Source organism: Pteropus medius, unplaced genomic scaffold (genome assembly GCF_902729225.1).
Source record: "Pteropus medius unplaced genomic scaffold, Ma_sr-lr_union100, whole genome shotgun sequence".
Lineage (NCBI taxonomy): Eukaryota > Metazoa > Chordata > Mammalia > Chiroptera > Pteropodidae > Pteropus > Pteropus medius.
In genome coordinates this window covers 10,335,927-10,360,294 of record NW_024349802.1, presented here as the reverse complement: position 1 = coordinate 10,360,294, position 24,368 = coordinate 10,335,927, and the positions used below count along the sequence as shown (strand labels likewise).

Here is a 24,368-nt window from a genome sequence, read left to right as displayed (position 1 = left end):
GCCTGGTGTGCAGGGGAAGAGGAGGGGCTGTCACAGAGGCAAAGAGGGTCCTGAATAATTTAGGGTGGTGGCTGCTGTGGTGGCAGGGGGCCTGTCAGCTACAAGGAAAGCTTGGTGGCTGGATTGTTCCGGGAAGATCACTCTCCCAGTGTTTTGAGGAGAATCAGCCCTGATTGGGGGCTCAGTGAATTCATAGAGGACTACTCACACAGGCTTTCAAAATTTAATCCTCACCAGAGGCCTGCACAGCACATACTGTAGCCCATTTTATAGATAAGAAAACTGAGGCTCAGAAGAGGAAGAGATTTTCTCAAGGTTGTAAAGCAGAGCTTTCCAGGCTCCTACCTACATCCCTCTCCCCTATATACACACACACACCCTGGAGAGAGGTCTTTTTGGCCACTCTGCCCAGATGTAGATAAGAGACCCCAGCCATCTGAGGATACTCTGGAGTGTGCTGCTGAGATCTAAATCCAGGAAGCACCCTGGCTCAGGGTCTTCACACAGCAGATGCTCAGTTGCTGTCCACTGAAGGAGGGCATTGTGCAAGAGTGGCACACAGTAACCCAAGGCCATGCCTCTACCACTTACTCAAGTTGCTAGTTCTGAGCCTCAGTTTCCTCATCTGTAAGATGGGCGCTAAGCAGACCAACTTCATGGGATATTGGTAAGGACTGACTGGGAAAGCACAGGTAAAACAGTTAGCATAGGGTCTGGTCTGCAGAAAGGGATCCGCACTGAACCTAAGATTGAAATACAGATACCCTTGCTGCAAAGAGATAGCAACTATGAGGTGAGCTATGTATGCGCAGTTCCCTCTGCCTGGGGCATCTTCCCCATTCTCCTTTGCTGTCACCTCCTGTCTTCTTTTCAAGGCTGAATACATCTGCCACCTCCTCCAGGATGATAGCCGTGGTCTCCTGCCATACCCTGCACCAACGTATTGACCTCCCCATCACCCTCCCTTGCACCCAGGTGGCTGGTCTTGTATGCTAAGAGTTGACCCAGCCTGTCCCAGCTCAGGGCCTGCACATAGTAGGTGTTCACATGCTGCCTGCTGAACTGACAGCCCTGCACCATGTCAGCACACAGCAACCAGCAGTTAGGGTACTTCTGCAGTTAAAATAAACTGCTGAGGTCATGGGTCTGTTCTCTCTGCAAAAATAAAAATATCCAACAGCTCGTGCCTGGTGAGACCCACAGCAAAAGAACAGACGTGACTGCTTCACCTCCCAGAGGCCAAGCATCAGGCTCCCAGCCAGGTCTCAATCAGAAGGGGCACCTGCCCAGGCCCAGGGGTGTCAACACTTAGAGGTAGTTGGCACGTGACTACTGTTCCCAGTGGGAAATGCGGGCACTCCATCCCCAGAGCTCTGAGCTCTGAGATGATGGTGCATCCTCCATATTTAATTCAAAATAAAAACCACAGTAAACCATAGGCCCAAAATTTATACGTCGGCTGAAATTAAAATAGCTTCTTGCTACGTTTTCTGGTTCCTATATTCGGGATCAGCTCATGGAAGCTGAATCAGGCAATTTGTCTGTCCCTCTTGTTGTGTTTCTGTTGTTGCCCTGCTTTCCTGGGATCTTAGCTACTGTTTGGTCTCCCCTCTGGAGCAGACCCCAGCCTGGTCTGGGGATCCCCTAACCCTGCACGCAGGAAGCAGAGCCCCCCACAAGCCTCCCAGCACCCCAGCCCCTCCCTCTCGCAGGGAACCTTGCGGCTGGGTCCGTGCCTGCGGCGAGTCTCACCCCAGTATTATTTTAGTCGCAGACAGACACGAGGCAGATGGTGACAACATCCCTTCCCCACTCCCCACTGACGAGCTGTTGCCGCCCTGAAGCCTCAGGGTTCTTCTCCCTCAGGAATATTTCAATCCTGACTCCGTGGCTAAATGCGGCTGCTCTTGTGAGACGCAGGCACATCTGCTCCTCCTCCTCCTCCCTACCTGCCACCCATTTCCCGGGGCTGAACAGAAAGCCCTGGGGAGGATCTGCCAACTTTCAGCTCTGTCCCATCCCCCCAGTTGCCCTACTGCACGCAGGTACTATGCCATGAGCATTGTACCACTGGGAGAGGGCAACTATTGTGCCCATTTTACAGATGAGGAAGCTGAGGCTCACAGTGAAGCAGGGGCCCATCCCACATCACACAGCCAGACAGGAGGTGTTCCCTTGGATCCCAGTGCACCTTGGAGACACAAGGTACATCCACCACTCCCTTCCCATACCTGACCACCTCCATGTGCAGCCTCTGGGGGACCACCCCAGACAACCCACCTTCCCTGCAGAGCAACTAGGAGCTATTTAGTTGCTATATCCACTCTCCTGCATCAGTCAATAGCCTGGGGTACCAGGCTAGCCAAGCTTGACTGCCCGCCCCCTCGCCCTGCTGGTCCTACCTCAATAGGCATGTAGGCTATAATTGTGAGTATCAAGGGCAGAGGGCGGGGTGCTTTGGCATGAGACAGGCTTGATTTCGAATCTCAGCTTGGCTGTGACTTTGGGATCTGTTTCTTCATCTATGAAACGCACAACAGCAGTATCCCCTCTCCTCCACTAATTTGGTAAGGTGACTGACTGTTACATCCCAGTACCTAAAGCAAGACCTGGAACAGAGCACGTGCTCAATAAATATTTGAATGAATGACACGTGTAATGAACTTAACATAAGGCCTGGCTTGGTGGGGCTGGTCCTCCAAGTAGCCCCAGCCTCAACAAGGCCTGGGGCCAGCCCTGCCTCTGTGGTCTACTACAAGCTGAAGTTGGCCATAAGAGCCAAACTGAGCTGTGTCTCTGGCCCCTGTCCAACCTCCACCACACAAAGTACTCGGAGCCTTAGGAGGATAGGCCCAGGGCACTGGAGCTGCCACTACTAGGCTCAAGTGCCAGCAAGGTGTGGGAGGTGGGCTGAGGTTGTTTTGGTTCCCTTGGACCCTCTTTCCAACCACCCATCCTGACAGGCCAGGAGTGGTAAAGCTGGACAGGGGCTCTTTGAGGGCTTATAGTACTCTCTGGGCAGGTGAGGACATGTCCTGTCCCAGTCAGACCTCCTGGCTATGGGCTTCCTATCCTGACTCAATCCCTGACCCCCTACGCACACCTCAGAGGGCGTTTTCCTGGAGCTGGGCCAAGATATATACTGACGAACCATCATACAAAAACACATACCCACCATAATGACACTAACATCCTCAAAAGATATACAAAACTATATACACAAATATACACCACCCAGCTTAAGGCACAAATACAAAAATACACATGACTCAAGGGGCACAGCAGGGTATATAAGCTCATAGACATCCACATTGCAGAGCACATCATGCTCCACAATCATAAACACACATGGCCCAAGATGTACCCACACAGTCACATAGCACAGCCATGAACACGTGTGTGGCACACACACAGGCCCAGATACCCAACCTGGAAGCACTGATGTCCACAGTAGGGTGGAGAGGCCTGTGTTGCACAGAAACTGAGGTCTGTCTCCCCATATACGACCTGGTCAGAAGCTGAGTCCCAGCAGCGTGGGCGGAGGGGACGAATACAGCAGGGACACAAGGCAATTGGAAGAGGAGAAGGGCAGGTAAGGCCTGGGGTGGAGCGGAAGGCAGCTCCTTCTCAGGGTCAGCTCTGTAGTCCCCACTTTCACAGGACTTGGGCCCAGGCCCTCATCACATACTGACATGCTACCACTACCAGTCTCTCCCCTCGTGTACCTCTCTGCCCATTACCTTCACATTCATGTGTGGCACAAGAAACTGGGTGAGGCTAGTCACTGTCACCACAAAAGCCAATACAAAGGGAAAGAGAAGCCGTCTGTCAGTGCAGAAACCTGTGGAGACACTTTTCAGCAGGTGGCTCTGGACAGCAGACCACACTCTGCTACCCTGGTCATAAAAGGTGGTCATGTCATGGTCATGTCAAAATCACCCTAAGGACACAGCTCTGAGGTTAGCCGGGTTGGGAAGGCCTCCTGGTGAAGGTCCAGGGCCCTCTTCTCTGGCCCTCTGTCTCTGGGCACATCTCATCCATCACCTTCTTTGTCAACACTGTTCTGTGGCACCCATTGCCCTCGGGCTAGCACTCAAGGCCCTTAGTTATTTGGCCTCGTTCTGTGTTCTCTTCCCTTGGCCTTTACCAGTGCTTTTCCCTTCACCAAGAATGCACTCCCAGGCCCCACCCTCGCTTTTTCGCATACTGCTCATCCATCAATTCAATGCCACCTCCTCTGAGAAGCCTTCCTAATCTCTTGCCAGGAAAAAAAATTCTCACTTTGGTACTGGAATAAGAAAGGAGGACTCAAGTGGAGTTTTTCCGGGCCTCAGTGTCCAAATCAGTGAAATATGTAAGACACTGGCCCATCACCACTAAGCACAGTATGAGGCAGAATAACCTAGCACAGGGGTTCTTGAAGCAGGGTCCACGCACCTCTGGGAGTCTCCAAGTCTTTCTCAGGGGTAGGTGAGGTTAACATTATTTTACTAATAATATTAAGACATTATTTGATGTTTTTACTGTGTTGAGATTTGCATTTTGGTACAAAAGCAGTACTGGGTGAAATTGTTGGTGCCTTCGCACAAATCGAAGCAGTGACACCAAACTCTACTAGGAGTCTTTGTGTTTGTCACTGTCAAGAGCTTCCATTTAAAAAAAAAAAAAGCATGTGTCACTTAAGAATGTCCTTGTTGAAGTGAAACAGCAAAATTAGTAATTTTACTAAATCTTGCATACACATTAATTTAACATTGTATATGATGATATGGGAAATTCTCATAAAGCACTTCTGTAACATATCAAAGTATGATTGTTGCCTCAAAGAAAAGCACTTGTGCAGTTGTTTGAGTTATGAGCTGAACTAGCTGGTTTTTTAATGTGACACCATTTTTACTTGACCAGAAAGACTGACAGACTTTAGATTTGGCTATCTGGCAGAGATACACTCAAAAATAATCAAGTAAGCCTGTCACATCAAGGAAAACAACTAGTATTTATTCCCAATGATATAATTCTGGATTTTTTTTAATGTGAAAATCTGAATTTTAGAATACTTGTATAGGTCAAAATAAGCTTGACAGCTTCTTGGTACATTTCTAATAAAATTGGTAATATCAGATATGATTATATAATGAAACGTGTTAACATTTGAGAGATCTGTATAACTCAGTGAACTAATGTTTTCTAAATGACCAGTACTTGACATTATAAAAATCATGCATGGATTAAAAAAAAAAATCATGCATGGGCAAAAGATCCATTCAAAGTGGGAGCTAGACAAATAGAATTTAATGTAACAGAATATGAAAAGTTCATTGGTAGGGTTTCAGATTCTACTTGGTAACTGAACTTTAAGAAACTACCACGTGTCAAGTTTTGGTGTAGTATCAAATTATCTGAAAAAGCTATGAAAATACTCTTCACTTTTCCCACCAGAAAGCTGTGTGGGGCCAGATTTTCTTTATATACTTCAACAATAAAAAATAAAGCCAAATATATCACAACAGATTGAAGCCAAAGCAGATCTGAGAATGCAACCCCAAGGGGGCTGTTTGCTCTATTCAGCCAGATACTAATAAGATTTGTAAAAATGTCAAAACAATGCCACTCTTCCTGCTAATTTTGTTTTGTTCCAGAAAACAAAGTTATTTTTCATAAAAATATACTATCTATGTTCACATGTAATGGAATTATTAGCTATTTTTAAATGAATGAATATATATTTTTAATTTTCTCAGTTTGAATTTCTAATATAGTAAATCTTGATAGCTATAACCCACACAAACAAAACTCTTTGGGGTCCTCAATAATTATAAAGCCCATAACAGAGTCCTGAGAACAAAGGTTGACAACTGCTGGTCCAGTGCTTCCACAGCAGGAAAGACTAGGTGTAGACATGAAGAAATATCTGCATTACCAGAGCTAGGCAGTGACCAAAAGGAGCTACCAGAGCTGGTTCGTTTGAGGAGGTCCTGGCCCCCAGGCCTTGAAATCTGGGCTGGGATTGGGGGGAGGGACTTGGAGTGAGGTGGGGCCACGTGACTTCAGGGTGGGGGTCTGGCAAAAGCTTATGGGAGTCCCCAACTTCTCTCTGCTGCTCGTGTAGGGGTGGTATGTAGGGGGAGGCCCCAAACACACGACAGGCCTCCCCGCACGCAGGGCTGAAACCCAGCCCAGGAGCTCTGGCCCTTCCCAGACGGCCTCCATCCTCCCCCCACCACCTACGAAAAGGATTTGGGCCTTAAAATTATCGTCACCACTGTGTAGCAGACAATACAGAGGGGACATTATGCGCCAAGAGAGAGGCCTCGTTGTTGGCGCTGCACAGAGAGACAGCAGTGCTCTGTTCTGAGCAGGCTGGGGGCTGCTCATGTGCTCCAGCCCAGATCCTCACACCCCGAAGCACATCCTCACCCCAATGCAGACTCACACTGGGGGAACCCTCAGGCACATGCTGTGGCACACAGGAGCCTTCAAAGGCACTGGCTCCCACCCTCCCACCACCTCTCCGGGTCCACACCATCAGCCCCCCACATCCCCACATACTCCTGGCACAGGCATCCCCACCTGGGGAGCTCTGGTGAGGGTGCAGGGGATACAAGACAGCCACACTGGGGACCCTGAGGATGCAGTGCCTGCCCCGCCCTGCACCGCCTGGCCTGGATCACAGGGCACTGAAACCAGCAGCCGCCTAGGCTGGGCCAGACGTGCCTAGACCCACAGAGGGACACAAAGGCTGCCTTGTTGCTTTGCCAAACCCTCCCAGCTCTGGAGTGGGAGGGAGCGACCAGGGCAACTGGCCCCTACCCCCAGTTCCTGGGTTGGCCCTGGAGCAAGACTGGACTTTAACCTCTTAGGCCACCAACCCTACCGAGGCAAGAGGGCAAGGCGAGGACAATCCAAACTGCCTGATAAAAACCCGACCAAAGAGGCTCCCAGGCCCACAGCTTAAACTCCGCCAAAGGTTTATTTGCTTCTCTGAGTTGAATCTCTCCCTCCCAACATTTGCACAGGTTGTTCCATCTGTCTAGAGTTCCCTCCCCTCTCCTTGTCTGGGGACATTTTCATTTTCCTTTAGGACATTGTTCGGAGGGCACCTCGGCCAAAAATCACTCCTGACCCCTAGGCTGCCCCACCAAACAGAGAACTCCAGACGCCCACAGAAGAATGTCCAGCATCACCCAGCCCGGCGCCCAGATCACAGGCAATGGCAGGCCTGGCAGAGAAATAGGCAAGTAAGTGGGCACGGCCAGACGCATGGACTCAGTCGCATCTCTGGCCCCAAGACCATGCTGTGGCAGTGGAGGAGGAGAGGTAGAGTTACCAGCCCAAATCATAGACCAGGGTAGCTACCAGTCACAGTGACACAGAAAGGAGTTCCTCGGAGAAGCCTACTTTGTCATAACCAGGGCTTTGTTCTCTTTGCCTAAGACATTCTTGACCATCCATCTGCTTGCCAAGTTCTACCTATCCAAGTAGTAGCTGTTTTTATTTTTTATTTAACACGTATAGAATACTTACTGTGTAGTGGGCACTGTTCTAAGGGATATTTACATGTATTAACTCATTAAATCCTCTCAACAACCCTTTGAAGTAGGTATTATTATTATTCCCACTCTAAAGATGAGGAAAGTAAAGCACAGCAAGTTTAAAATACTCTTCCAAGGTCACACAGCTTGTAAGTCGTAAAGCTGTAACCACTCGTGCACTGCTTAATGATGGAAATAGGTTCTGAGAAATGTATCCTTGGGCAGTTTTGTCACTGGCAAACATAACACACTTACACAAACCTAGATGGTACAGCCTACTACTGTAATTGTACGTGCTGTACTTCTGTATGACTGGCAGCACAGTAGGTTTGTTGACACCCGTATCACCACAAACACATAAGGTGTTGCATTATGACGTTACAATGGCAACATCATTAGGCGATAGAAAATTTTCAACTCCATTATAATTTTATGGGACCACCACCGTATATACAAAATGTCATTATGCGGCACATGACTGACCCTGGAACCCAGCAAGCCACTTCCAGGCAGGCTTCCCTGGCCTCTCAGACCAGATGAAGGGTCTTTGCTATGAGCATCCCCAATCTCAGACCTGAGATGTAATCAGCTGTCCACTAGTTTGGCATCCCTATCTTGATAGTGAGCCCCTTGAGGGCTCCCACGGGGATATATTTTTAGGGGACCCAGGAGCACAGTCCCTAGCACAAACCTGAGCCACAGGGATTCTCAAGAAACAGTGTTGGCCAAATAACCTTACACACAATGAGGATGGCTAGACTTCCAATACCCAAGTGGGCAGGAGGCAGGAGCTGTCCAGAAAGGCCCAAGGAGTTCTCACCCCACCCCTCCAGAGGCCACACATCATCTGCTTTATCACTCACTGCAAGGCCTCTGCTGTCCCTGGGCACATGAGGCCATGGAAAACTGAGGTGGGAAGGAGGGGCTACCAGACCCCACAGAGACACCTGGAGGCCCAGCTGCTTCCAGGTCTCCATGTCTCTCCAGGCAAAGGTCTCTTAGAATCCTCAGGCACCATGAACCAAAAAGAGCCTTCTTAGGGTTTACTGCCCCATCCCTCTCTTCTTAAATCCAATTTTCCAAACTATTGGACAGCTTCTCTAGCTCCTGTTGAATGTTTTGCCAAACCAATGCTCCAACCCCAACTGGTGGAACACCTGAACACCCAGGAGACCAGACAGACTGCAGGGACTTCACACTTAAGGGTTACACTTTGGAAAGACAGAGCTTCTTCCTTTGAGAGGCTCCATTTCCATCAGTTGCCATCCAGAAAGGAAACACAACCAAGCCCCAGCCCCTTGTCGGCTGTCTCTGTACTTCTAAAGTAGGAGGCACCTCCTCCTGCAGAGAAATAGCCCCAAAATGGGGTCCACTGGAACTTCGGTCTGTCTTTCCAACTCTGAAGTTGGGTGGGAAAGGCTGCAGGTCTTCAGGGACAGAAGCCCCACTGGCCTTGTGAGGACAGCCCTCTCCTTGCTGACCTCAGAGGAGATTTCCCTACTTGGCCCTTCAGACCACCACCTTTCTGCTAATGCTGTTCAGACCTGGTCTCTCCTGTGGAGGCCACTGAAGATGACACCTCCCTCTATAAAAGGAGCTGGGGTCTTCCCCTTCCCCCACTACACCCCCAGTCACTAAAAAGCAGAGTTTACAGAAAATTTGCTTCAAAACCAAGGGAGGGTAGGAGTGGGGGGTGGCTAGACAGAGAGAGCTCCCCAATTTCTACTCAGAAAGGACTTCAGGCAGCAGCAGTCTGTTTGGAAGGTAGCTGGGGACTTTTGCTTAAAGCTGCATGTGCAGCTGCTGTTTGTACTTAAATAATAGGTTACAAATCAATAAAAACAGCAAAGTTTTCCAAAAGTGCTTTACACAGAGCGAAGAAAATGCCAGTTGCACATATCAAAAAATTAATTATGATGATAATGATGATGGAGCTTTTGTGGGGACCCGTTATGCCCCCCTCTTTCACAAGGCTGGGCGTAAAGGCTGACTGGACTGACTGAGGCCATATCCCACGGAAATGTAACCTCACCTGAGTCAACTGAAGGAATATGCTCCAAGCCACGAAGCCCTGGGCTGGGCCTGTGAGGTAATGAGATGTGTGTGATGAACCCCTGGATCTGCCCTCTCTAAATGGACATCGACTGTGTGCCAGACACTTCGGACATCCTTTGTCATCTTTCACGCCCACTCTACAAAAGAGCATTGAATTACTGTATTTCCCCATCCATTTTACAGATGAAGAACTGAGGCTGGGAGAGGCTATGTAACAACAGTTGCTATTTATTCAGTGCTAACTAGACTCTATGCTAAGTGTTTCTAATTCATCATCTATTTGCTCCCCACTATAGGCCCACTTTATGAATGAAGAAACTGAGACTTACAAAGGTTGCTGCCCTCCCAAGATCACAGAGCCAATATGTGACAAAAACGAGACTTGAATCTAAATTCTATTCTGTCACACTCCAATCCCTGGGCACAGAAAATATGTGTGACAAGGGCCCAGAGCCCAAACAGAACTGTGGGGCGTGAGAGATAAGGGCAATCCCTTGTTTGGGGGATTAAGCACATGACTTCATGGAAGAGGAAGAAGCTGAACAAAGCCATGAAGAATGGTTAGGGTTGTGACACACAGAGATGGGGAGGCAGGAGACTCCAGATGGAGGGAAGAGCACATGAGAAGGTTCTAAGGTGGGGACCTGTGCGGCATGTTTGAAGGGCAGCAAAGGGACCGTCGGGTCAGCCTGTGGAGCACAGGATAATGGGAAAGTGGGTCAAGAGCAGGTAAGAGTAAGGATGTGGCTACAGGGGAGGCTGTGAGTTTGATTCCTGTCTTCACCGCTGATCAGCCGTAGGACCTTGGAAAAGTCTCTTCCCCTCTCCAAGCCTCAGTTTCCTTATCTTTAAAATGGAAATAATAATAGTTTCTGCCTAACAGAGTTGTTCTGAGGATTCACACAGAACTATGCCCAGGCTAAGGTAATTATTCAAGAAGTGAGGACTGTCACTGTTACCAGGCCATGGAGAGCCACAGAGGACTCCTGACAGAGAGGGGCTCAAGTAAAGAAGGGCTGGGAAAGGACTAACCCAGCTGCTGATGCCTCACTGCAAAGGAGCTCAGGGGCTCTAGAAGAATGAAAGCAGATTCTTGGGTCAAAGCCAGCTGCTCCACTCAAAGTTTCTTTGAAATCTCCTGTTTTATCTTTAAAAAGTCTTATGAATTCCCCTATAAGAAATCCATGCTTGTTTCTAGGGAAAAAATAATAATAGTAATATATTAAGTTACTGAACTCTCCCCCTAGTTAGAGAGACATGCCAGGAAGCAGAGCCATTTACCCAGCCTGCCCCAGGCCGCCATGCTGCCAGGCCCAGGCTGAGCCGCACAGGGGCTGTGGTCAGCAGCTGGGCTCACAGGGGAGTGCTTGGTTGGGAGGCCCCTGCCCTTACTGCCTTTACTGCCTTTTTGCTGGTTCTTTCACCTGAAATGTGCTCTCCTCCTACTCCTACTCCAGCCCCAGCCCCACCAGGGCTAGATTTTCGGAACTTTTGCTTCACATCTGAAGGGTTATCATCTCGAAACTCCAGGGTCAGCGTGCCTGTCTCCCACAGAGAAGTTTTCTCTGACCATCTTACTCGGTTTTAATTATCACCTAGCTGTCTTCTCTGTATAGTATTTTCTTATTTATCTCTTACCAGTCTGTCTGTCTTACCCAACCAGAATGTATGCTCTATGAAAGCAGGACTTCGCCTTGTGCATCACTGTGTCCCCACCATAGAACGGTGCCTGGTACAAAGCATGTGCTCAATAAATACTTAGAGAAAAGGAAAAGAAAGGAAGGGAGGGGAGAAAGAATTAATTAAGAACAAAAATCTGGGTTCTTGTCTCCAAGACTAGGAGACTCCTTTGAAACTTCCGTCACCCCCTCTGTAGAACGGACAAGGCCTCTAGCCCAGGGACCACTATGGCCACACTGGAGGATCCCACCCACTCCCTGCAGTGCTGTCACAGGCCTGCCTCTAGAGCTGCCCTTCTCTTTCCCACACCTCATCTCAGAGAGACAGAAATTAATTTCACTTTGGCATAAACTGATTTTGATGAGCCCAGTCCCTGGCGATTCATCACAGACCTCTCGGGGACCACTGCAGGGAAAGGCGGGCAGCGGCATGACTTATGGGCCTTGCAGCCCCAGACGCCCAGCTGCTTCTGATGGCTCCGGACACCTTCAGCCCCCCTAAATCAGCTGCGACAGAGCAACCTGGAGAGCTGCCCAGCCCGTCCTCTGGCTCGGCTGGTGCCCCTGGCAGGCGCCTCCCAGGTCAGGGGGCACAGGCTGTGCGGAAGCAGGTGACTTCATCCAGGCTGACTCACCCCCAGCCAGCCACTGGGGATGGATTGTGAGAGGAATGTGGTGACGGCCCTCTCCAGCTTGGAGCTTTGGGGAGGGGGAGTCCTCATCCTCTCTCTACTTCCCCAAATCAGACTGTGCTCCCACACTACCCCATACATCACCCCAGAACCCACATTGATGTTCTACAAATAGTCTAGGCCCTCAGCTCAGTACCAGCCTAAAAAGGTCTGGGCCCAGGCCCAAAGCCTTGCTTACCAGCCAGGTAGAGTGAACCAACCCTATAACCTGTGAGACTCAGTTTCTTTTTCTGTAGAATGGGCATGGTGACCCCTGTTCCGCCTCCTACTCAGAGGTACTGGATGAGTCTGACTGATGTGAGAGAGTCTTGAAGATAGGAAAGTACCATGTGGAGGGGGGACAGGAAGCTGGGTCAGTGGGCCCCTATACCACAGGGTCAAGACCAGACCTCTTATCCCCGCCTGCAGTGCCTTGAATCGATGCCCTGCCTTCCCCTCTCACCTCACACCCTCCACCACATTTAGCATCCTTAAGTTCCTGAGCTAGGCTGTCCTCCTACCTTCAGGCCTCTGTGGTTCTAGGCTGTTCCCTCAACCTAGGACTCTTCACCACCACCCTTTTTTTCTTTGCCTAGCTAAATCATATTGAACTCTCAATCCTTAGCTTAAATATTACTTCCTCTGAAAAACCTTTCCTAGCTCCTCAGTTAAGATACAAGGGGCCCTGTGCCTGTGTCCCTATAGTCTAGTTGTTCTCCTAGGTTAGTTATCACGATCATCTCGCATCTGCCCCCGCCAACGTTGCCCTTGTTCCTCCCTGCACTCCCTGTGCCTACTCATGCTGGCTGGTAGTGGCTACCTAAAGCACTGTATTGAGAATTCTGAGACTGCAAAAACATACTTAAGTGCCGTGCCTGCCAGTGAGGGTTCAGTACACATCAACTGTCAACACTGTTGTTGCTATTGGGAGTTGGTTCTTGGGAATGTGCATCCTCTCCTTCCCTGTCCCAACCCTGTCACAGTTCCAGCAGCCCAAGGCAGGGGAAGGGGGAGACAGAGGATTTGTTCTGAAATGACCTGAAGACACTTACCTGCCTCCAGCAGAAAGAGTATCTGCATGGTGTCAGGAGATTTGAATTTGAGACCAGCCTCACCCTTCTGACTTGCATAGGAGACTGACTCCACACTCTGAGTCTTGGCATCTTCATCTGCAAAACAGAAATAATTCCCACCCTGCTGACCTCACAGAGCTTCTGTGAGGACCAAATTCAAGTGTGGAGGCAGACACTAGGTTTACCTTGATGAAGAGTACACAACATTGCCACCATGGATATGCCTCAGCCACTGCCACCAAGACCAGAGTAAGGCTCAGAGGGTAGGGACCCCAGAACCAGGGCCATTACTGGCCATGGTAGAATTTCACCCCTACGCTCCCACCTTGAGACTCGCATCCTCTTATAGTTGCAGGGCCTGCTGTGAAACCTTCAGAGCAAGGTCAAACCCCCACTTCCTCACTCTCTGGCTGTGCGACCTTGGACAAGTCTACCTCAGTGAACTTCTATTTCTTCACTTATAATATGGCAATAATAATGGTAGCTGCCTCCATACTTTGTAGAAAGATTAAATGAGATAACTGGATAAGAATGTACTCAGCATTCAATGAGGCCCAATAAGTGCTCAATAAATACTATCTGTTATCATCATTATCACCATCATCATCATTATCCTCCTAAATGCTGTAGTTATGCATGGGGTAATATGCCCATGTTAGTTAGTCCTGGTCCTTCTCTACCATAGTAACTCCCACAACCTTCACAGAAAACTAGACCATCATCCCACTTCCTAGATGGGCAAACTGAGGCTCAGAAAAGCTACAGCTTTTCAGACTGAAAACTCCCTGAAGGCAGAGGCCCTGTCTCCCAAGTCTGGGTTCCCCATAGGATTGAGGCTGGGCCTCCCCTGTCAGACTGAGGGTTTTGTCACCCTCGTTGGCTTAGGTCTCCTTTTTAGCGTCCCCAGTCAACCTCACAGGAACAGGAGGGGATAAGGTCCAGCTCCCCTGCCTCCTTGCAACACAAGGAGAGGTTTATGCTGTGGACATAGACCAGTACAGGCCTGCCTGGTCCTAGCTGCCCCAGCTGATGCAAGAGGCCTCCTGACTGCCCTACCCTGCCCCCACACTGGCTCCAGCTTCCCGCCTGACTGGGCTGAGCACTTCAAAGCCAGCAGCCTCTGAAATGAGGCTGAAGCATCGGAGATGGCAGCTGGTGGGGGGAGTCAGGCACCCCACTGGCCCCTGGTGTGTATCTCCAGGCACTCCTGTCAATGTTGACTTGTCGGACAGCAGTGACCAACAGGGTCCTGAGGGATGGCTCTGGGTGTCCACATCATGGCCAAAGGAACATTAAAGCTACCAGCATGCCAGTGAGCTAAGGCTGCAAAGGGCCAAGTCCTTCATGCAAGCAGGCACTAGACACCCAGATGTTGGTGGGAAACAGGGAGGCATAAAGAGTGACTACTAGGTCTCTCTCTTCTTTCTCTTCCTTCCTCTCTCCCTCTCTCTTTCTCTCTCTTCCCACCCCTCCCATATAGTAGGATGACAGAATGATATTGTGGGCTCTGGCATTCCAGACCTGATATTGAATCCTGCTTACCTTACTTCCTAGATGTGTGACCTTAGGTAGCGTTATAGCCTGAACTGTGTCTCTCCAAAATTCATATGTTGACGTCCTTAACCCCCAGTTTCCCAGAATGTGAACTTATTTGGAGATGGGGCTTTTACAGAGATAATCAAGTTAAACTAGGTCATTAAGATGGGCCTTAATTCAGTACCACTGGTGTTATTACAAGAAAGGGAAATTTAGACACAGATATGCATAGAGGGAAGACAATTTGTGAAGAGATGTGGAAAAGATGGCCATCTACAAGTCAAGGAGAGAAGACTAGAACAGTTCCTTCCCTCAGCCCTCTAAAGGAGGCTGCCAATAACTCGATTTTGGACTTCCAGTCTCCAGAACTGTGAAAGAATAAATTTCTGTTGTTTAAGCCACCCAGTCTGTGGTACTTTGTTAGGACAGCCCTAGGAAACTAATATAGGTAGTAACTGTTTCTTGGATCCTAGTTCTCATAGGCCTAAACAGGACTTTTAATAGTACTTGCTATGAGGTTGCTATGAGGCTTAGATAAGATGGTACCTATAAGACAGCACTTAGCACAGGATTAGGGGCACAGCATGTGCTCAATAAATGGTAGTTGCTTCTACCATTATGGTTATTATTCACTCATACATTTACAAAATACAGTTATACATTTACTCATCTATTCCAGATAATACTGAATTGTACACCTTCTGAGCACTAGGCATGTGGGTCCCGAGGTTGAACAAATCTGTTCTCCAGGGTACTTGGCAATGAATAAAGATAGATCTATCCTTGTGGGAAACAGACAATCCACATATACACAAATTAGCTGATGGTAGTGAAAATGCCTAGGAGTTTGCCCATGTGTGCACATGTGTTTACATGTGTGTATGGGTACATCAGGATATCCACACGTACATGCATATTAGTGTCTGTGCATTTGGATGCCCAAATGCATATCTGTGTGTTAGTGCACAGTGTGTTACACATGTGGTGTTTAGCATGTGTGTGCGCAAATGTTCATGGGTACATGAATGTACATGAGAACATTTGGGCTAGCGTGAATCTCAATGCCACCCCAGGCCCCTCCCCAGTGCGTAGCCCCAGTTTTCAGGAAGTCCTTCCAGCATTCTGACCAGGATCCCTCGGTGACACTTCAGAAACCGGTAGTCCCAAAGCACCTGAATGAAACAGACATTGGCCCCATGGTGGTTCTACATCCTCATTCAGTTCCCCCTCAACCTGCCTTTCCAAAGGTGAGAGGTGGGATCTGACATTCCCAAAGCCCTCTCCAGTTTGGGTATCTTATTCCCATCCTATTCCTACTCCTAGAATGCCCAGCATCAACACTACCTGTCCCACCACTGTCCCCTTTGGGAGGGGGTGGGACTAAGTTACCTGGCCCCTTTCTCACTATTGCAGGATCTGATGCTTGACAAAGAAATAGGGCTGGACATGGGTCTAGGAGAGGCAAGCCCTTAGGCACAACCAAGCCAGTGACCAATGGACATTTGTAACTGCTAGAGTTGTGAGGGGGCAATAATTCCCATGGGTAAAAAAGACCCAAAGCACTAGCGTCTATTGGGCAAGACCTACAGATGAGACCACCCCCAGGGGACTGACTCCTACTCCACTCTCACTCTTCCCTGCCCAGGACCTGGTGGAGCCCCTGAAGGACAGATTCGGGAACCAGAGACAGTTGGGCCAGACTCCCTGCCCCCAGAAGCAGTGTCTGAACCACAGACCTGAGTTCCAGTTCTGGTTCTGAAAGTAATAACAGTGGTAATAAAGTTTACATTTTTCATGCAGTTACTAAGTACCTGAACCTGCATTCAGCACTTTCCATGCACTGAAGCCACATATTTTTTTTTGGTAAGGTAGGAACTGTCAGTGTGATTCCCATTTTACAATTGAGGAAACCAAGGCACAGACCATTAGCTCATCTGCCTTCCACAGGTAGCAGAGCCAGGAGAGCCCACTCTTTTAACCATGGAGCCCCAACCTTACGGAGAAATGCTAGACAGTCCCTTCCCCTCTCTCAATCTCTCAGCCTGAGCAGTGAGGGTGCTAGTCACCATGACCTCCAATCTCCGTGGGACTCCGAGCTCTAACTCCCAGGTGAGAAGACCTTGCCTCAGAGAACCAAGGCCTTCTCTGGAGTCTTAGGAAGCATGTAGATGACAGGACCACTAAATCAGACTCTCCACATACAGCTCCCCCTCCCTCCCCACAACTGCAAGTTCATAGGCCAAGTGGTCTGCAGTGTACCAAGGCTTGAGAATTCCGAGGTGGTGGGAGCCCTTGGCCAGAAGGAAAGTGGAAAGCAACCCAACTCAATCCCTGATGGAGGAACTTCAGGTCACAATGGCAGGGATGCTCAGAGGCCTGGCTACCACTCTTCCTTCATCTAATAGGCGATTCCTCATCTAATGGGGAGAAGATCCATGAATTCTAGAGGTGTTCCCCATCATGGGGGTGAGAAGGAGTTATAAGTGAGTTCTGCCCCCCCCAGTCATCTCCCCCTGCCATCCCTGAGCCAGACAGGCATAAGGGTATGAACAGATACTCCCTAAAAACACGAGGGGGTGGGAGCAAGGAGCACAGCTAAAGGAAAGGGAGTGGGGAGGAGACTGGAGAGGCAAGAAGGTGGGAACTGACACAGACAGACAAAGGCTGACCCCAGCCAGGCCGACTGGCCAGCCAGCCCACCCCCACGCCCCTGCGGCAGGCAGCTTGGCAGGGCTGAGCGCCAGCTCCTCGATCCAAACCGAGTTCCCACCGAGCGTGCTTAATGCAGCGGCGGTGACATTTCTGCCGTCAGAGGCAAAAACAGGAACCCGGCCATTTTGATGAAGGGCGCCCAGAGTGCGAGCGGGAGATGAAAGAGGGTGGGGTCCAACTCTTACACCGGCCTGCACCCGCCTCCCTAACCTCCCACTCCGGCCTCTGCCCAGTGCCCAAGCCAGATGGTCACAAACTAGAGTCGCCAGACTGAGAAGCTCCTACAGAAAAACACACACATATACTCTCTTGTATAAGTGGGGAAACTGAGGTCATTGCGCTGACCCTGCCAGATCTGGAGAAGGTAAAAGGGATCGAGAAAAGCCCCAGGGAGGATGCCTTCAGGAATGTTCCGGTGGGGGCGCGGGTCTGAGGAGCCAGGAGCTGAACTCGTTCGGCCGCAAAGACCGGTCTCAAAAGAGCCTACACACCTGGCCCCCAACCCCGGCATGGCCTCATGAGGGCGCTCGCGGCGCCTATAACCCTCCAAGCAGCGAGAGGGTTAAGCTTCCTCGCAGTACTTGCCGCAGTAAGTGGAAAGGAAAGAAGTGTCAACTCTGTTCTCACCACAGCGGGGCTGTCGGATGGCACCTCCCCCCGCCCGGCGCACCCCGCCCGGCCTGCTCCCCCGCCCTCCCCTCGGAGCGCGCGCGCACACACCTCCCACCGTTTTGCCCAAATTATTTTCGATCCCGGGAGACTCCGGATGCCAGACGCGCTCCGCGGCGGCGGCGGCGGCCGCGCCTGATTCATTGCGCCAAAGCTGCAGATGCGACCTCCCGCCTGCGCCCTGTGCCCTGGCCTGCGCCGGGCTGCGTGCGCGCCTGGAGAGATTGGGGTGGGGGGGTGGCAATTTGTAGTCGCTCCCCCCACCCAAGAGGCGGGCCCCAGCCCCCCCGGGCCAGGTCCCCAGTCCCCAGCTTCCCGGGCTGCGCTAATTAGCTTCCTCGGGGGGCGCCACGCGGCGTGAGGGGCGGCAATTTCCCGGCTGGGCTGTGGGGGAAGCGCTCCCACCGCCTGGGAAGGTGAAATGGGAAACTCGATTCAAAGAGAGCTTTCCACCCCCCTCCCGCCAAGCGCCGTAGAAAACGGGTTTGAAATTCCTTTTTTTTTTTTTTTTTTTTATTTATAGTGCACCGTCTCCATGGAAACCGCGGAGGAGGTCACGGTAGCTGGGCCCCCGCGCGTCACCCCGCGCCTCGCCGGCTGCAGACGCCCGGATTGCGGCCTCCCAGGCGCCGCGGCCCGCGTGGACTCTACTCCGAGTTCCCCGCCCCCGCTCCACACTGCCCGCGGCTTTGGCCATATGACGGTCTGGTCCCAACCGGGAACCGCGCACCTGGGCCCCGGTGCGCTAAGCTGTGCCTCTGTCCTCGGGCTCTGGCACGCGGAGATGCGCCAAGAAACACGTGCCCAGCTCCGAGACACGAACGTGTGGTACGAGACGCCGCCGAGGGGCTCACTGCACTTGCGAATGCCCTGGGGGATCGACCTATATAGACGCACAACTCCAGAGCTCTGGCCAAAACACGACGACCTGTGGTTAACGCAGACTCGGGAGTCAGCCGAGTCCAGCCTAAGTAACTTGCTAGCTATGTGACTTCGGCCAAGTCACAACCTCTCTGCGTCTCAGCATGCTCTTCAGCAACATGGAATTGTTGTGAGACTTAAGACAGAGTACGTTAAACGCTTAACGCTATGATTGTCACGTGGTTCCGGAAAATGGTAGCGTAGTTGGGGTCATTTTTTCCAGGCTGGGAAAGTCAAGGCCCAAAAAGGATTGTTCAAGAGCGCGGTCAGCCTGGGGGCTGAATGTTACACCTTGGGAGCTCCCCAGATCCTCAACCTAGACTCACAGGTGGGAGGGGAGGAGACGCGTGCGGGCTGCGCACCGCCTGGGTCCGCCTAGGGCGCGGCGGGCGGGGTTGGAGTCTCCGGAGCTAGCCACATCCGCACCCGGAACCCTGGAAACGGGGCTCCCCACAGCGCCCCCCCTTCCCCCGCCCCAGCGCCATTAGCAACAGGCCTTCCAGCCCTCCCTCCCAGGGCTGAGGCCGCACCTGCCCCACCGGATGGCCGCCCCGGGGCCAGGCCGTGCCCCCCACCGCGCACACTTCCTCCCGGACCCCAGAGCCCCGTCGGGCGCGCAGGGGGAGGGGACCGGGCCGCCCCCGCCCCGCCAGCTTCCCACAGCCTGAGCTGCCCGGAGCCAGGGAGGCAGGAAGTCTCAGAGCCGGGGCGTGGAGGCGGGGTAGGGGCAGGAAGTTGGGGGTGACTCTCCCAGAGACCCCAGACGGGGCCCCGGCGTGGGAGCGGGGTAGGCGGGCGCGTGGGGATTAAGGGCGCCCCCCTCCCCTGTAGCAGTAGGCCATGTGACCCCGGCCGGAGCGCCCCGCTGGGTGAGGGCGGAGGCCGCTACCTCTGGCGACCCCCAGCAGCGCTCACGGGGAGGGAGGGGCCGCCTTTGTCTACTTTGCCGCAGAGGCAGCCCCCCACAACCCCTCCCCCCGCGCCCCGCCGGGCGCTGCACAGCCCGGGTTTTCCATCCGGCCCGGCTCGACTCGGCAGCTGTCAAGGGACCGAGCTGACCTTCGCGAGCAGGGAGTTTCAATTAGCCGCAGATCAGATAAGCGGGCGGGCCCGTCTCTCTGGGCACCGCGGGGGCGCAGCCCCGCCCCCGCCACGCCGCGCCAAACGCGCTCCAGATGGGAACAAAGATGAGGACGCAGCTCCACCTGCCTCCCCGGGGAGGGAGGAAGAGGAGGCCCCGCCAGGAGGAGCTTCCCACCGGTGGAAGGGGTTGCGTGCCCTCCCCTGCCCGTCTAGGATCTCATGCTGGGGCAGGGGTCTAGCCAAGACGATCTTTGCGGCTCTGCTTGCCTCCTGCACTGCGGAGAGGTGTCTGCCGCGCTGACCTCATCCCCAAGCGGGCATCATGCCCTCCCTCCCTCGAAGGGCGCCTTTTGCCATCTCTGATCTCATTCAGAACGCTCCCTGGGAGGCTGAAAGGAGACAGAGCCCAACAGAAAAAGGAAACTGAGGTAGAGAGGAGCCAGTACTTCTTGATCCAGGTCACACCAACGACCACATTCTTTCAGATGAATTGAGTACCTAATAAGTGCCAGGCAGTGTTTAGACTATGGAGACACCAAAAAACAAAAATAGTTTTGCCCCCAGCCTCATAGGACTTACATTCTAATTCAGGGAGATAGACTATTATCAGGTAAACGAATAGTTGAACAAGAGCATTTCAGAGTCTGAAGAGCCATGAAGCTGTCGAAATAGGTCATGCGAAACTGACTTCAGGGAGGGGACCATATTAGCTGTGGTAGTCAAGGAGGGCCTCTCTGAAGAGGTGACATCTGCAATGAGGCTTGAAAGGCCAGGAGGAGCCAGCCAAGCAAAGGAGAGGGTGTGGAGCATGGCACTGTGGACATGACTCAAAGGAAAAGCAAATAGAGCAGGGGGCTTTGCAGAGCAGGTGAGGTGTCAGGGTTTATGCAAAGTGGGTTCTAAGCTGGGAGTGACATGGTCCAACTTAAATTTTTAAAAGATCCCTCTGGCTACTGTATAGATCAGAGGAAGGCAAAGGTACAAGCAGCAAGACCAGGGAGGTGGGAGAGAGGGTGAGGCTGGAGAGAAAAAGTGAAGCTGAGGTCACTGGATCAGTGATATATTTTGGCAGGTGAAGTGGATGTGGGGGTGAGGTAGAGCAACAGAAGCTTGGTGAGAGAGGCAGAATTTGAACCCAGGTTGGCCTTTGGGAGCTTGAAAGAGCTGCTTAGACCTGAAGGGTAAAGCTACTGAGCAAGAATCCTAGGGTTCAAATTCTGATACTGATAGTCACCAGTGAGTGACCTTAGGGAAGCATCTCTATCAATTTCCTTGAGCATTTTAAAAGAAAGGAAGATTGGCATTGTAAGGTTCGAATATGATATAACATGAAAAGTTTATCACAGAGCCTGGTAAAGGGTAGGTGCTTAATAAATTTTGGATATTATTATGGATGTTGTTGCTACTCCACTCACCCCCCTCATATGCAGCTGCCTCTTCGTACCAGAACCATCCCCTGGCCTTCCCTCCCCACCTACTCTGACCCTGTTTCATCTGCTCCTCTTCCAGTCTCCCCATAACACCTTTGTTTGGAGGGCAGTTGAAGGGGTGAAGTCAATGGGAAGAGACCCAGTCCTTGTTCCCTAAACTGACTACTGGGATCCCTCCTCATCCCAAGACCCCAACTCACCATCCTAGGGTAACCCTCCGAGCCCCTCAGTGATCTCAAGATTAGCCTTCCCTCCCGGCCTGCCAGAACAGTTGAAAGCATTCAGTATCATTCATTCAATCAGTTGAGTGAACCTCCAGACAAGACTGGTGGGGACAGAGAAAAGCAAACCCAGGCCCTGCCCTCAGGCAGATGCTCAGACAACGCAATTGCATTTGGTTCTGGCATTTTGTGCTCTAGGAGCTCAGAGCAAATAAACAGAAGCTCCCAGAGATGAAGTGCCTTGCCCAAGATCACACGGTGATTAAGTGGTGGAGCTGGGAATCAAACCCAGGTCTGGCTGAGGTCAGAAGAAATTTAACCATTCTGCTACCTAGTCTCATATGCTACTAAATGCAAGGATGTCTCCAGAAGGCCTTCACCCAAAGTCCTCTGGAGATGGATTTTACCCTTACTTCCCTCACTTTTCCTATGTGCCTGCTATATTCATCTGTACACCAGCTTGGTGCCAAGTATACAGTAGGTGCTCAAGTACTGCTTGAACAACATGGCATCCTCTTGGCAAGCAGAGCAGATGCCTGCCCTCACCTCAACACCGCCCCTTGGGCTCTGGGCCCCCTATAGCCCATTTCGGAGCCTGTCAGAGCTGTTGACTAGAAAAAGAAAAGTTCTAGTTTGCATAATATTTGCATCTGCTTTGCATGCTGTTCACATACATCAAAATGCACAGAGGTCAGGCCCTGGTACCCTACTCTCCCTCCTGGAATTCCCCCATACCCAATGACCTAGAATGGGAGTGAGGGTTTGGGGAAGTATCATTTAGGGTCCCCCTAAGCTTTTCTACTTCCAATGATGTTGAGGGCAAAGATGGGAAGATTCTTGCTGCCCTCTCCCACCCTCCCCTTCATCCCTTCCTGGGGAAAGTGTGGTGGGTCAGGGCAGGGAAGCCAGTGGTGTATACTAATATCCGCATGAGTGTGCAGTCACACACACACACACACACACACACACACAGCAGTGCAGCAGGAAACATCTGGGGTCTTGGTGCCTGCCACCCCATGACAGAGGTTGAGCAGAAGAGAAAGGAAGAGGCTTCGCTTCTCTTCTGCTGCTGCTGCTGCTGCTGCTGACAATAGCTGAGCTGCCCTCAACTGCATCCTCATACCCTAGCCTCTCCTCACATGGGACCAGACTGCCTCCCCCACAGCCGACCTCACACCTATACACCCTTCTGATATGGCTGCTTAGGCTGGAAGGAGGGGAAAGGAGGGACAAGAAGAAATAGAGATGCCAGTAATGGAATGATAGCAAGGACTGGAAAGAAGGAAACTGGCTCTGTGATCCTGAGAGAAGAGAGGGTACGTCTGTGTACAGCCTGGACTCAGCCTGAACTTTTAACCAGGTCAGGACCTCCTAGAGACCCTGGCATGGGGGTGTAGGAGGAGGGAGCTGCTGTGATTGGCTGATGCGGTGTGACCCACATGAGTTAACAGAGACCAATAATTGGATCACTGATTGGACTCAGACACCTATTTAATGAGTGTCTTGGGGGCGGATTGGCCATGAGATGTCAACAGTTGAGGATTGATTTGCATAGGTTAAGATTTCAGGCTTAGAGGCACCCAGAAGCTGAATGGGAACCAGAGATCCAAGAACTCAGAATGGTGGGCTCACCGAGGGTCCTTGGATGGATGGAAGGGAATAGGATGCTTACTGAGTGGCTTTGTGCCAAACATATAATAGGCGCTGAGGGCGACACAGGGTGCTGACAGCCTGGCAGAGACCCTCAGACCTACAGACAACTGCACAAACACTCCCCTAGGTGCCCTTCCTGGAAAATGCAGCCAGGGACTGGACTTCGAAGGATGGGCAGAGAAAGTGACAAGGCAGTTGACTGAAGGCACAGTGGACAGGGACTGCTTCAGGGTGTCTAGGGACAGTAAGGGAGGGAAGAAGGGAGAGGTAGGCAAGGCCTGGATTGTGCCAGACCTTGAATGTCAGGCCTAGGAGCCAGTACTTTGACAGCCGAGAGGAAGCATGAAAGGTAGATGCAGGCTGGAGGAAGAGACTTTGAGATGCCTGCCCTCACATCTCACACCTTACCCCTGCAGGGCAGAGAAAGTGTCAGACTTGTGTGCAGGTCCCCAGTGCATCATCAACTCTCCATGCACCCACCACCCTGCAAATGTTGGGTTCTGCCTCTGCAACAAACTGAATGTTTGTTCCCCAAAATTTGTATGTTGAAATCCTAGCCCCTACTGTGATGGTGTTAGAAGGTGGGGGCTTTGGGAGGTGTTTAGGTCATAAGGGTGGAGCCTTCATGAATGGGATTAGTGCCTTTATGACAGAGATCCCAGAGAGCTCCCTAGTCTCTTCGACCATGTGAAGATACAGTGAGAAGATGGCCGTCTATGAACTAGGAAACAGGTCTTCACTGGACTGAACCTGCTGGCACCTTGATCTTGGACTTCCCAGTCTCCAGAACTGTGAGAAATAAATGTTTAAGCTACCCAGTCTATGATATTTTTGCCATAACAGCCTGAATGAACTAAACTCCCATACCCAGGAGAGACTCCCTAGGATGAGCTCCCAGAAGAAACCTCCACCCTGGCGTGGCCTCTCCTGGGCTGTTCCTCTTCTTGTGTATGCCCCCATCACCAGACTATGCTCAGTGGAGAGACCTTCACAATCATCCCCTCAGCCCTTACAGTTCTAAGGTCACACGGTCCTGGGGGAATTCCAGTTACTATAACTCACAGTCACAGAATCTCCTTGAACCTCAGTTTCCTCACCTCGAATGGAGATAACACCAACTTTCTAAGATTCTT

The 24,368-nt window shown here is 51.4% G+C and overlaps 1 protein-coding gene and 1 long non-coding RNA gene across 2 annotated transcripts in view; one reads left to right on the top strand and one right to left on the bottom strand.

The window, feature by feature from the left end:
• The window catches only part of PSD2 (pleckstrin and Sec7 domain containing 2), a 114,629-nt gene that overhangs the window by 81,100 nt on the left and 9,161 nt on the right, over positions 1-24,368 (bottom strand). The window contains exon 3 of the mRNA XM_039836273.1: positions 12,990-13,106. The gene's annotated coding sequence lies outside the window, so the exon portion shown is untranslated. The remainder of the gene's footprint in view (positions 1-12,989; positions 13,107-24,368) is intronic.
• LOC120581391 (uncharacterized) lies at positions 18,210-22,371 on the top strand. The gene is made up of 2 exons (XR_005647258.1): positions 18,210-18,343; positions 18,451-22,371. It is a non-coding gene; the product is annotated as an uncharacterized LOC120581391 (long non-coding RNA).